The 14,813-nt window shown below is 37.8% G+C and overlaps 1 long non-coding RNA gene across 1 annotated transcript; it reads left to right on the top strand.

Moving 5' to 3' along the window:
* The first annotated feature begins 2,812 nt into the window (after positions 1-2,812).
* LOC122973540 lies at positions 2,813-3,864 on the top strand. Its single transcript, XR_006400068.1, has 3 exons — positions 2,813-2,852; positions 3,183-3,287; positions 3,649-3,864. It is a non-coding gene; the product is annotated as an uncharacterized LOC122973540 (long non-coding RNA).
* The last annotated feature ends 10,949 nt before the right edge of the window (positions 3,865-14,813 follow it).

Genomic DNA, 14,813 nt, shown 5'->3' with positions numbered 1-14,813 from the left:
AAATGTTACTGTGAACATGTGAATATTTGCTTGTGTGTGCTGTATGTTGACAGTTAATTCTGAAATGATATTTGTGTCTTTTGTTCACAGATCCAGACTTCCAAGTGCATGTTAGAAAATCTTCCCCCAACCAGCATCCCAACTGGACAGAGCTGACATGTCACAGTAATTGTCAGCTGCCTGTTGATCCTTCCTACATCTGGTACAAGAATGGCCAGCAAATGGAGGGAAAAGATATATATTTTCATCTGGACCCAATTAATCCTGAGGACAAATATTCTTGTACTCTATCAAGATATAAGTCTTTCCGCTCTCCTTCAGTGTGTGAGTTTTCTCTGCAATGTTCCACTAACACATCAAGTGAAAACTTTGACCCACATAGTCTACAACAAGTCAGACCCATTTTTACCTCTTACACCTTTCCATTTATACTTTGTACTTTTATTAACATAACTATTTTACTCAAACCAAAATGTGATGTCAATTGTTTGTTTTTTTGTTTGATTTTTTTTAATACCTTACTGGCTTGTGCAAAGGTGTGTAAGTGTATTCAAGTGCAGGGACACCATACCAAGCAACGTAATGTCTTCAGAATGTTTGTAGAGACAGCAAGATTTATAGAAGAAAACAAAAAAGATGTGTGACAGTGAGGCAGATAGTTATCTGACACTACAGGGCCAATAACACTTAGTGTTATGAAACCCAGCACGCAGACACACACACACACACACACAAAAATTGAAAATGTATTCTCTTATACTTTCTTTTATTTATTCCTGCCTCCATTATTGTCGTTAGAGTATAAATTATCAGCAAATGAAACAGACTTTGTTTTAAGATAATTTTCACAACTTAAAGTTAATATGTGTTCATATCATATTATCGTACAGATCCTCTAAAGCTTCCCTCTGTGTCAGTGAGTCCCTCTGGTGATATCATGGAGGGCAGTTCAGTGACTCTGACCTGTAGCAGTGATGCTAACCCAGCAGCTAAATACACCTGGTACAAGAGGAATGTAAATCCAGACCTTCAACCTCTCAGTAAAGAACCACAGCTTGTCTTTAGCTCCATCCAGTCCTCTGACTCTGGAGAGTATTACTTTACAGCTAAGAACCAGCTGGGGAAGAGGACATCTGAATACATCTTTATTGATGTGAAATGTGAGTGAAACAGCTTGTTTAAAAAGCAAAAAACTGCTTACAGTGGTAAACATTTTTGCACTTTCCTAACGGAAAAGCATTTTGCAGATCATGTGTATTTTCCTCACTTTCCATCTGCTGTAAAAGTAAAATTTAACAGTTCTGTTTCCTTTAGTTCAAACTTTCAGACATTTCACTATAAGGACACATTAATCAGCATTTCTGTGTTAGTCAGCTGGCTGATTTTCAACTCCAGTCCCATGGCGAGATGGTCTAGAACCAATGAAGTAATGCTTAAAACATTACAGACAGACAATAACAGCAAAATAAGCACTCACAAGACAGTTCACAAACCGTGCAGAGCAACAGGAGACAGCAAAACATTAATACAATATCCACGGTTCATCAGTTCACCAGACCACCTTCCAGTTTCCAGATGCTGCCACTTGCATGATGCTGTTTTTAAAATCATGTGCCACTGTAGTAATTATCACCCTAAAATAATCTGTGTTAATATACCTTTTATAGATGCTCCAAAGTCCTCTTCTGTGTCAGTGAGTCCCTCTGGCGAGATAGTGGAGGGCAGTTCAGTGACACTGACCTGTAGCAGTGATGCTAACCCAGCAGCTAACTATACCTGGTACAAGGAGAACCAAACACTGCTTCAAGGACCAGAAGGAATTTATCATTTTACCTCCATCAGCTCTGAAGACAGAGGGATCTACCACTGCAAGTCTGAGAATCAATATGGAGAGAACTCTACATCTCTATTCATTAATGTCCAGTGTAAGTAGAAAACAAATCAAATCTCTGACATACAAAGTGGTGCTTAACTAATGTTATGATTTATCTGCCATCGGAGTTTAGGCTGGTAGAAACATCATGTTCTAAAGTAGAAAGGCTGAAGGCAGATTCTAGCATGGCCGCTTTTTCTTTGGTCCCCTCGTGCTGGTTTTGTATGCATATAAATGAACCCAAAGAAAAATACTGATTTGTTTGGTCTCTATACATATTGCCCCCCAGATGCTCCAAAGCTTCCCTCTGTGTCAGTGAGTCCCTCTGGTGAGATAGTGGAGGACAGTTCAGTGACTCTGACCTGTAGCAGTGATGCTAACCCAGCAGCTAATTATACCTGGTACAAGGAGAATGAAGACTCACCAAAAGCATCAGGACAGATCTTCACCATCACTGATATCAGACCTGAACACAGTGGGAATTATTACTGTGACGCCCAGAACAGAAGAGGACGTCATAACTCCACCTTATATCTGACTGTTGTGGCAGGTAAGTTATGTTCATTGACCTTCAGACACACACACACACATACACACACACACACACACACACACACACACACACACACACACACACACACACACACACACAGACATGCACATACACGTACTTGTATACTACATTATTGATAAGCCATATCTCCTTTCTGTGGGTCTCAATTTTTAGGGAAATCCGTAATTATAATTAATATCATCGTGGTGATTCTGGTGGTCCTGATGCTGATTTTTCTGCTTCTGTTGAGTCTCTGGATGTGGTAAAACAATAAAGAAAACATCCTTCTTTAATTTTCTTATAAAAACATTTTCCAAGTCATGAATTTCATTTTGTTAAAGTTCTTGTTCTTGTTGGATTCAATCCAGGAAGAAGAAAACTCGGAGCTCCACCACTGAACTGAATGAACCTGTAGAGACTATAGAGGTGAGAGAGAGACCTTATTGACAGAACTTACAGTTATGATGATTTGGCTTATAAATGCACTAGAACACATTTTATTATTAACTTGAAAACATGAAGGGAATTTAAATGTAAAGAACAACTTGCTGAGTAGAAGTCAGTAATGTTTTAGGCTTTAAAGGTCAACACAGAATTTAGTCTGAAGCATTATTATCATTATTATTATTATTATCATTATTATTATTATTATTATCATTATTATTATTATTAAAAACATTTTGAAAAATGTCTAACTCTATGTAAATTGTATTAATGAGGCTCATTGAGTCTTATATTGTCATCTCTCTCCATCAGTTGGACTCTTCTCCAGTGTATGAGAACGTCTCAGACTTGCAGGTCGTCGCTGCAGCAGACAGAAGACACAGAGGAGCAGGAAGACGTGGAGTAAAGTCCAGTCAGGTTGGAGCATCATGAAAGGAAAAAAAACAGGCCAACAAGGAGAGAGAGAGAGACTTTATTGACAAAACTTACCCTATAATACAATTATGATGATTTGGCTTATAAATGCACTAGAACACATTTTATTATCAACATGAAATCATAAAGTGAATTTAAATGTAAAGAACAACTTGCTGAGTAGAAACCAGTAATGTTTTAGGCCTTAAAGGTCGACACAGAATTTAGTCTGAAGCATTTTTATTATCATCATATTATTATTATTATTAGTAGTAGTATTACAAATATTTTAAAAATGTCTAACTCTATGTAAATTGTATGAATGAGGCTCATTGAGTCTTTTATTGTCATCTCTCTCCATCAGTTGGACTCTTCTGTGTATGAGAACGTCTCAGACTTGAAGGTCGTCGCTGCAGCACAGACAGAAGACACAGAGATCTACAAAAACCTGGAGTAAAGTCCAGTCAGGTTGGAGCATCATGAAAGGAGAAAAACAGGCCGACATTAGATTCATTGTTACAGTTACAAGAAGTAACTCACTGAAATTTCATGTGATTTTGTTGTGATGCAGTTGAACCAGAGGCTGAACTAATGCAAGCTTTTTTCTTTCTCTGTAGAGTTCATTATATTACAGATATTTAGGATTAGAGCTGTTATGTGAAATGTTATTTTAAATGTAAAAATGCTGTAGACTGGAGGGAGAGGCTGTAGAGGATAATGTGGATGTTTTCAGCAGCAGCAGGTGTGTGTGACTCATAACTGTGTTTATGTATATTGAGTGTTCTGTCTGAGGTAATGCAGGTTATATTATTGTACTTAACTCCTTTTTCCTTTTTTTTATTGCAGATATTTAGGATTAGAGCTGTTATGCAAAATGTTATTTTAAATGTATACATAATAAATCACTTTTGAAGAATCCTGATTGGCTTCCTGGTTTGCACCTGTCCTGGCTCACAAAGCTCATTAAGTCTGTTCAGAACAGAGACATCAAACTGGAAGCATCACATTCACACCATGTGCAGTATACTATATGTTATCACATATCAAATTGAAACATAATCTCGGTTTTATCACACTTTGCAGAATGTCATATTATCCAGGTATCGCTGAGGCTGAATAAACAGCCAGTTTCCACAAAAAGTGTAATTAGAAACTTAATTTCAGTTCCCTTTCACTGCTGCAGAGGGTGACAGTGTGCAGAAAGTTTCAGCTTTAAAGGGCGGGTTCACATTTTTTCAAGTCTGTCTTAAAACAACAGTCAGGTGCCCATATGAACATTGAAACAGGTGTTGCTCACTGTAATCATTCCTCCTGTTCATACTGACCATTAGAAGATCTCGTCCTAATGCTCTTACAATGTAAGTGATGGGGGACAAAATCCACAGTCCTTGTTTTGACCAAAATCATATTTAAAAGTTTATCTGAAGATAATATGAGACTTCAGACATCTGAGTTGGTCCAAAAAAGTGGATATGTTCTACAGTTACAGTCTTTTTAGTAAGAAATGTTGCCTTTGTGTCTCGATGGACAGTGTTTTCTGTCATAATTTCTTCAAATAAAATTTTAATTACATTTTTGCACAGAAGGAGGACTGTGGATTTTGTCCACCATCACTTACATTTAAAGTGCATTATGAAGGAATCTTTATGGTTAATATGAACAGGATGAATGATTACAGCAAGAAAATGATGGTTTGGGATGTTGCTAAAATGAAGATGCACAGACACAGTTTGTATTGAAGGAGACCTTAATTGTCATGTGAGCTGTTTATATCTGAAACTGAAGCTCTAACTGTAATGTTTAATGAATTTAATGTCAAGAGTAAACAGATTAAGATGCAACTCAATCATAAAAAGTGAAAAGTACTAAAAGTAAATTTAAATGTGTCTAAACAATCAGTGATTGATGGTAAAATGTTGTTTCAGGGTTGTGATTCAGTATCTCTGATGTTTCACTGTCCTCTAGTGGTGAAGCTTCAGTGTTGCAGATTCAGGCTTCATCACTGATGATGTGCTCTGTGTTACAGTCAGAATGATTGTGAATGAGTGAGTTTCCAACTGCAGATGTAAAACATTTTGTCATCTGATTTACACATACATTTCTGTATCATGTTTTGATGTACTTTGCTTTTTACTTGTTTCTTAATACTTACAATAAACATTGTGCTCAGCATGTGACTTCTTACATCCCATACTGATGCAGTACATCTCTTTGAACTCATGGTGGTGTATTCAGTGTCTTAACATGCACTAGAAGTGTGAAGAGATGCATCAAACTAAATGTCACACATCCGTCACGTGTCATGTTTTTTCTTTAGACACTGAACTGTGCCCACACTTAATAAGAGTAAGATAATAAAACAATGTCTGATTATTTCTATTCTCTCTTTAAAGGTCAAAACACTGATCTGTTATTCTCTCTAACATAGATTATATTAAGTCTTTAGAAAACAGTAAAACTTGGTTTTAACTTATGTGTTTACTGGCATTTGGCTCCTCATGCATATTCATAATTCTAAGAAAGAGGAAGTCAATCAAGTGTTTTAACATCCTCATCGGACTTCTGCTCACAGATCACAGAGGACGAGCATCTTAACAGACAACGTCCTTCTCTGATGTAAGTAGAATAGTTTACTGATATGACTATTACATGTTCTTTACATTATTTGATGTATTTTATTGTCTCTGAAGCCTCACAGAGAGATGAGAGGAGCAGCTATGAGTTTAACAGCAGCAGCGAGTGGATTTGTTGTCTTCCTTCTCTCTGTGTCAGGTACTGTATATCTACATTTACATTGTAGGACATTTAGCTCACTTATTCAGAGCAGCATGAAGTCATTTTAAGAAAGTAAATATAAAATATCCCAGATCAGCACTTTTCCAGGTTTGATGTATGTGTGATGCAGTATGATGAATAACTTTTAAACTCTACAACCCCAAACGTTCACTTCTGTTTATTTCTGTGTAAACTATAGCTGTTGACTGAAGGCAAAATGGTTAAAAATAATAACATCAATATTTACTGCTGAACACATTATATTAAGATGTTCAGCTGTGTCTGTGTCATTGGGGGTGGGGGTGGGGCCTGGCTAATAAGGTTTGTCCACCCTCCCTCCATGGATTGTAAGAATCATATATTTTTATACATGCATATGCATATATACATAGTTCTATGATGGTACAGCAATGCACTGAGAATTTCATCTCATCATGATGTTTTAAATGTGTTTGGTAATTTCTGCACTCTGTACTGTAGAGCTGGACAACTGTTTTAGCTGTTACAGTTATAACAGTTGCCCCTCCCTGTGAAAACTTATTGTCACCTATTTTATTTTAGCCGCTTTCAGAAGTTTCCATCACTTCATGTTCTGCATTTCTCTGTGGTTTTCACACTTAACTCAGCAGCAACTTGACCAAAGAACTAACAGAGATGAAACTAACCAAGACAAGCACAGACTCTCTAATGATTCATGTTCTTCTTCTCATCCTGTTCAGTAAAACTGCATTAATGTTCACAGGTTCAATACATTCTTGTTTCTTCACTGCACCTTCAGACTGTATGATGTTCTGTCTCAGTGCACAGAGAGATTAACCGTAAACAGCATCTAAAACTGTTTCTTTGCACTGTAATTAAATAAAAACAGTTTGTCTTTGGACTTTTATACTCCTGTGTTCACTCAGGGCTCATTCAGAAATAAAAGTCAAAGTAAAAATTATTTTTAACAAGAATTATGAAGAAAATTATAAAGAAAATGAACATAAGAGACACATTTCAGGTGTTCCGCTTTAGCTTTTTTAAAATTACGCCAAACAAGCAGAACAACAGTAAAAACTTGCAGAATGAATGGACTAAAGCTGAAACAAATGTAACAAAGTAACAAATGATAAAATATTATAAACAACTGATAAAATACTGTATTCCAGTTCAGTTCTAGTTAGATTGATGCACTATGAGGAGGTTTGAATGACATTGACTGCAGATAAAATCATATTGATGCCATGATCCACTTTGTCTTATTCACTGATTCTTAACTTGTTATGAATGTGATTGTGGTTTCTGATGTGCTCTGTGTTACAGTGGTACAGGGTCAGAATGGCTGGGGAGTGACTTACACTTCTACTCAGATCTGTGCCTTTAAAGGATCAACAGTGGACATGAACTGCACCTACAGATACACATCCAGAATAAATGATCATGATACTGAAGTTGAGAGAACATTCTGGTATACTAAATTGAGTAATAAAGAACCTGTGGATCTGAGAACAGACTCAGAGTATTCAGGTCGTGTTCAGTATCACTGTGATAAGAACAACTGCACTCTGAGAATCACAGACCTGAGAGAGAGCGACTCAGCTAAGTACAAGTTCAGGTTCATAACAAACCAACCAGGAGGGAGATTTACTGGTTCACCTGGAGTCATTTTGACTGTCACAGGTGACATTTTTAATCAGAAGACTTAATTGAATGTCAAATGGTTAATACCTTGGAAATATCCATGTTTGTGTGTGTATGAGCATAAATGGCATTTCTGTTCTTTCTTTACATATACAGATCTGCAGGTGCAGGTGAGCGGATCAGTATTCTATCCTACCTGGAGAGAGCTGAAGTGTCACAGCAGTTGTCATCTACCTGATGGTTCTTCCTTCATCTGGTACACGAATGGACAGAAAATTGAGAATGCAACATCTTCTACTTATAAAAAGTACTTTTCTCCTGAAGACAGCTATTCTTGTGCATTAAAAGGATTTGAGCATCATCCCGCTCCTTCAGTTTGTGAGTTTACAACACACTCTCTCACCAACAAAGCCACATCTAGTAGAACCTTTAACCTCTTGTACTTTAACTTGTATGTACATGTTTGTGTACCAACCTAGAGCCCGGAGGGGTGTTCCATCAACGCAGCTAAAGAAAGCCTGGCTAGAATTAACGTCAACTTTCATTTTAGGCTCAAGCTGTTCCACTAACGCAGGTTAGCTGCCTCTAGTCAGCGCTAAGTCTAGCCAGACTGGAATAAGCTTGATGTGTGTGCGTGCACAGAGTACATAAGCAGCCTAGAACAGTCAATCGTAGAAAAGACGATACTATGTCGCAAAAAGAAGAGAAAACTACAGGGATATTCTTCTCTGCAGCAGAACAAACCTGCTGATGAAACTATATAAAGAATATAAAGGGGTTTTCACCATAAAGGCCAATACTGCTACAATAAACAAATTGAAGGAGACAGCTTGGCACAAAATTGATGACAGATTAAATGCATACCTGTAGGCAGGTATTGATGGCCTAAAGGTTAGAGGTGTGAACTTATCACCAGAAGGTTGATGGTTCAATCCTCGCATTCGGCTTCATAAGTCTGAGTGGGGAAAGCGAAGAGTTGTTAGTAAATGAGCATTCAGTAGTATTGCCCTTCAGATCAGTGTGGTTATATTATCACTAGGCTAGATAATATCAGATGTATAATTAAAATTACAGTGTCAGCAACTTAAGAGAACCAACTTACCAACATTATCATCTACTCTTTGACACATTTTCTCTTTCACAAAATGTCCATTAACAAGCGTCAATGAAAGTTAAAAATTGAGTTGCAGTTGGACATAAAGAAACTGGAAAAGGATTTAAGTACAAGTACAGTGGAAACCGCATATAGTGATCACGTCTGTCCAGGTCAAACATCACTGTAATATCATAACCTTTTCTTCCCTTTATTTCTCATGCAGAATACCATCTAATTGACATTTGTATATTTATTACCCTACATGAATATAGAGTTACTGAATTTTATTAACTGTTTCAAAATACAGCACAGCTGTTTCAAACACACTGTGCGCATTTTTGAAGCAGCAGGGTCTGACTTTTGCCAGTGATAAGTTCCTTCTTTTCCCCAGTGGCAGAAAAGGTGAAGAGAGCAGTGAATTTTGCTTACTATAAGCAGTTAATACTGTATACATTTAAACACAGCAGAAGGACATGGTTTGGCCTTTATTTAATTTTCTTTTTGTCTTCACAGCTTAAACAAAATGAGTGAATGAATAAATAAATAACTTCAAAATAACACTGGCACACTTTTATATCTTAAATTATAAACGCTAAGCTTTTAATTAAAAGGGTCCAGTCCAACACAGGAGTGACCACGAATAAAATGGGGATTTACATAAGTATTTTTGTAAAAGTCCCTCACAGTTCTTCTATTTTATGTTTCCTGAACACAGACAAGTGACCCGAGTGTGAAAAGACACTTGATAGAACCGTCTTTTGAGAGTTTCTGTCTGTCGGACATTCTTTGACATGCAGCTGAGTTAAGCTTGACTGTTAGCCTGCCACGGAGCAGGCTTGTTCTGCTGACTAAGTTACCATGGTTACTCAGCTGGGACTCATATAAGCCACAGTGATGGAACAGAACTCTCACTTAAATTAGCGAGGCTTATTGAAATAAGCGAGGCTATCCCGTTAGCCAGCTTGATGGAACACCCCCCGGGTCTACTTGAGGTTTCTTCCCGTTAAAGGGGAGTTTTTCCTTGCTGTTGTCAGCAAGTGCTTGCTCATGAGGGAATTGTTGGGTCTCTGTAAATTAACCGAGTACAGTCTTGACCTGCTCTATGTGGAAAGTGCCCCGAGATGACTTTTGCTGTGATTTGGTGCTATATAAATAAAATTGAATTGAATGTTTCTAGGGCAACATGTGATACAAACATTGCATAGGAGTGGATCAAAACCAAACCACAGCCCCATGAGATTTTATGTTGTTGTCATGAAAGTAGCAGAAGGTAGACCCAAATGCAGAACGCTGGAGGCAGCAGGTACTCGAGAAAACTCTTAATTCCAGACACTATAGCTGGCAAAACACAACTCAAATTGAACAGACCGGAATAAAACAGAGGATCCAACAGACACTGAACAGAAAACCAGGGCTAAAATACAAACTGATCTAATCAGCAACTGACTGGACAAAAGGGCAGGCTGGGAGCTGATAGGCTGAGGGAAACACAGGGAGCAGGGCTGGTCTGATGAGACTGATACAGGACAGGTGTGGGGGAGACAAAGAGCAGGGCAGGGCTAACGAGGGTAATGCAGGGCAGGTGAGAGGAGGAGCACATGAACACAGGAGGAGTGAAGGAACACAGAAGGGAAACACAGAGCCTCAGAAAACCAAAATTCAGAACACACAACACCCCCAGTACAACCAGCAAATCAACAAGCAAAACCACATGACCAAAAGCCAACAAAAGCAGATAGTCCTCCAAAAAGTGCAACTCAAAATAAGCCCTCTCCCACACAGTCCAATGTATTTTCATGTATGGACACCACAAATAAGAGAGAAAATTGTTTTTTGGGGGTGAACCAGCATTAAGCATGTGAAAAACAAGATTTCCTGGTGTACCTTGTATAGGATTATTATATACTATAACAATAGGTACAATAGTACTATAGTAATAGTGCTGTTTTTAATTAATTTTATCTTTCAGGTATCTTTCCTGAGTCCTGCCACAGAGTGACTTACACTGACAGAAGGATCTGTGCCTTCAGAGGCTCATCAGTGGACATTTCCTGCACATATAGCAGTTATGAATCTATCACATCAACATTCTGGTTCAGTCCTGAACGTAGTCATCAGTGGCAGAATTCCTCACAGCCTGAGGACCTTAATGAGGACTCCAAGTATGCAGGTCGTGTTCAGCTCCTTAAAATAGAGAGAGGACGCTCCACTCTGAGAATCTCTGACCTGAGAGAGAGCGATTCAGCCCAGTATCACTTCACATTCAAAACACAAAGCTTTGAATGGAGGAGTAGTTTACCTGGAACAACTCTGACTGTCACAGGTACTGATGAACACAAACTGATGACTAGTGAAAGTGGTGAATAGTTATTGTTGAAGAGTTTCACATAAAATTGATTGTATTCTATTGAGTACTTTCCCCCATTTACACTTTTGATTGGATGATCCCAAATTATTTTACCCACCAGACCTACAAAGATTATTTTGACTGTATGTGTGTATTTTTTTGACATTTTTGATCCTTCCTCACATATCCAGCTCTCCAGGTGCAGGTGATCACAATAACAGTCCATCAGTCTTATACCGAGGCAGAGCTGAAATGTCTCAGCAGCTGCAGTCTAGCAGGTCGTATTTCTTACATCTGGTTCAAGAACGGACAGAAAGTTATGAAGGAGGAAACTTCTCTTTATTCAGGGCAGTTTAATCCTGGTGACAACGTCTCCTGTGCTTTGAAAGGACATGAGGATTACCGCTCTCCTTCAGTGTGTGAGTTTACCTAACTATGTCACTAAAACAATGTCAAAATGTATTCAAGGTAAAAGACAGTTGATTTTAATATGAGCAGCAACAAGGGAATCAACTTTCACTCCTCACTTTGTGTCTAACTTTTGCTTCTTACATTGTGTCAATTATTCAACTGTTGACCAACTACGTTTTCTCCTCCAGATGCTCCAAAGCTTCCCTCTGTGTCAGTGAGTCCCTCTGGTGAGATAGTGGAGGGCAGTTCAGTGACTCTGACCTGTAGCAGTGATGCTAACCCAGCAGCTAATTACACCTGGTACAAGAAGAATGTAAATCCAGACCTTCAATCTCTCAGTAAAGAATCACAGCTTGTCTTCATCTCCATCCAGTCCTCTGACTCTGGAGAGTATTACTGTACAGCTGAGAACCTGCTGGGGAAGAGGACATCTGAATACATATTTATTGATATTAAATGTAAGTGAAACAGCATATTTAAAGGATCATACCAGTGGTTTATATATTATTTGTAGTAAACTGACTAAAACTTACATATTTTTGCACAGCACATTGCAAACCATGCTGCATTTTTTCTCTTTTGTTTGAATTTGTTTTATTACCACCCAGGCAGCCATTGTTTTTCTATTCATTTCATAGCAGAAAGAAAATCAGCTTCTGTCCATTAAACTATTGAAAATACTGATTTGTGGATAAACAAACCAGTGGACTTACTTCCACAACATTTCTTCTACAGCTCCTGAAGCCACATACGAGGAAATGTGGAGCCTTCATTTGTTTCTGTGTAATGCATCGTAATATAAATAGTTAAATATAGAATCGATAAATATACATCAAAGTGTCATGATTTCAAAATGGAGTATTGCAGGTCAAATCCAGTGAATCCTACTTTCTCTTCAAAAAGTTCAGTGGCTTCGACCAGTAATTTGAGATTGTAATCCGAGTCTTTCCCTTTTCCAGACATTTATGATGAACAACCAGTAATGAAGTGTTTTGTTAAATGTAAACATTTGTTTTTTGGAATGTAACTGTCAGACATCCAGTTTAACATGCTGCCCCATTTAACTACTTACAACTAAATATTTACCTACAATATGTGTTACTGTTGTAATACACCCCAATTTGTTCTGTGTAAATACATTTCCAGATTCTCCAAAGCTTCCTTCTGTGTCAGTGAGTCCCTCTGGTGAGATAGTGGAGGGCAGTTCAGTGACTCTGACCTGTAGCAGTGATGCTAACCCAGCAGCTAATTACACCTGGTACAAGAAGAATGTAAATCCAGACCTTCAATCTCTCAGTAAAGAATCACAGCTTGTCTTCATCTCCATCCAGTCCTCTGACTCTGGAGAGTATTACTGTACAGCTGAGAACCTGCTGGGGAAGAGGACATCTGAATACATATTTATTGATATTAAATGTAAGTGAAACAGCATATTTAAAGGATCATACCAGTGGTTTATATATTATTTGTAGTAAACTGACTAAAACTTACATATTTTTGCACAGCACATTGCAAACCATGCTGCATTTTTTCTCTTTTGTTTGAATTTGTTTTATTACCACCCAGGCAGCCATTGTTTTTCTATTCATTTCATAGCAGAAAGAAAATCAGCTTCTGTCCATTAAACTATTGAAAATACTGATTTGTGGATAAACAAACCAGTGGACTTACTTCCACAACATTTCTTCTACAGCTCCTGAAGCCACATACGAGGAAATGTGGAGCCTTCATTTGTTTCTGTGTAATGCATCGTAATATAAATAGTTAAATATAGAATCGATAAATATACATCAAAGTGTCATGATTTCAAAATGGAGTATTGCAGGTCAAATCCAGTGAATCCTACTTTCTCTTCAAAAAGTTCAGTGGCTTCGACCAGTAATTTGAGATTGTAATCCGAGTCTTTCCCTTTTCCAGACATTTATGATGAACAACCAGTAATGAAGTGTTTTGTTAAATGTAAACATTTGTTTTTTGGAATGTAACTGTCAGACATCCAGTTTAACATGCTGCCCCATTTAACTACTTACAACTAAATATTTACCTACAATATGTGTTACTGTTGTAATACACCCCAATTTGTTCTGTGTAAATACATTTCCAGATTCTCCAAAGCTTCCTTCTGTGTCAGTGAGTCCCTCTGGTGAGATAGTGGAGGGCAGTTCAGTGAATCTGACCTGTAGCAGTGATGCTAACCCAGCAGCTAATTACACCTGGTACAAGAAGAATGTAAATCCAGACCTTCAATCTCTCAGTAAAGAATCACAGCTTGTCTTCATCTCCATCCAGTCCTCTGACTCTGGAGAGTATTACTGTACAGCTGAGAACCTGCTGGGGAAGAGGACATCTGAATACATATTTATTGATATTAAATGTAAGTGAAACAGCATATTTAAAGGATCATACCAGTGGTTTATATATTATTTGTAGTAAACTGACTAAAACTTACATATTTTTGCACAGCACATTGCAAACCATGCTGCATTTTTTCTCTTTTGTTTGAATTTGTTTTATTACCACCCAGGCAGCCATTGTTTTTCTATTCATTTCATAGCAGAAAGAAAATCAGCTTCTGTCCATTAAACTATTGAAAATACTGATTTGTGGATAAACAAACCAGTGGACTTACTTCCACAACATTTCTTCTACAGCTCCTGAAACCACATACGAGGAAATGTGGAGCCTTCATTTGTTTCTGTGTAATGCATCGTAATATAAATAGTTAAATATAGAATCGATAAATATACATCAAAGTGTCATGATTTCAAAATGGAGTATTGCAGGTCAAATCCAGTGAATCCTACTTTCTCTTCAAAAGGTTCATTGGCTTCGACCAGTAATTTGAGATTGTAATCCGAGTCTTTCCCTTTTCCAGACATTTATGATGAACAACCAGTAATGAAGTGTTTCGTTAAATGTAAACATTTGTTTTTTGGAATGTAACTGTCAGACATCCAGTTTAACATGCTGCCCCACTACTTACAACTAAATATTTACCTACAATATGTGTTACTGTTGTAATACACCCCAATTTGTTCTGTGTAAATACATTTCCAGATTCTCCAAAGCTTCCTTCTGTGTCAGTGAGTCCCTCTGGTGAGATAGTGGAGGGCAGTTCAGTGAATCTGACCTGTGGCAGTGAAGCTAACCTACCAGCTAATTATACCTGGTACAAGGAGAACCAAACAGTGCTTCAAGGGCAACAAGGACGTTTTTATTTCACCTCCATCAGCTCTGAGGACAGAGGGATCTACTACTGCAAGTCTGAGAATCAATTTGG

This window comes from Thunnus albacares, chromosome 3 (genome assembly GCF_914725855.1).
Source record: "Thunnus albacares chromosome 3, fThuAlb1.1, whole genome shotgun sequence".
Lineage (NCBI taxonomy): Eukaryota > Metazoa > Chordata > Actinopteri > Scombriformes > Scombridae > Thunnus > Thunnus albacares.
The sequence above is the reverse complement of the archived record's forward strand: the minus strand, read 5'-3'. Positions and strand labels throughout refer to the sequence as shown.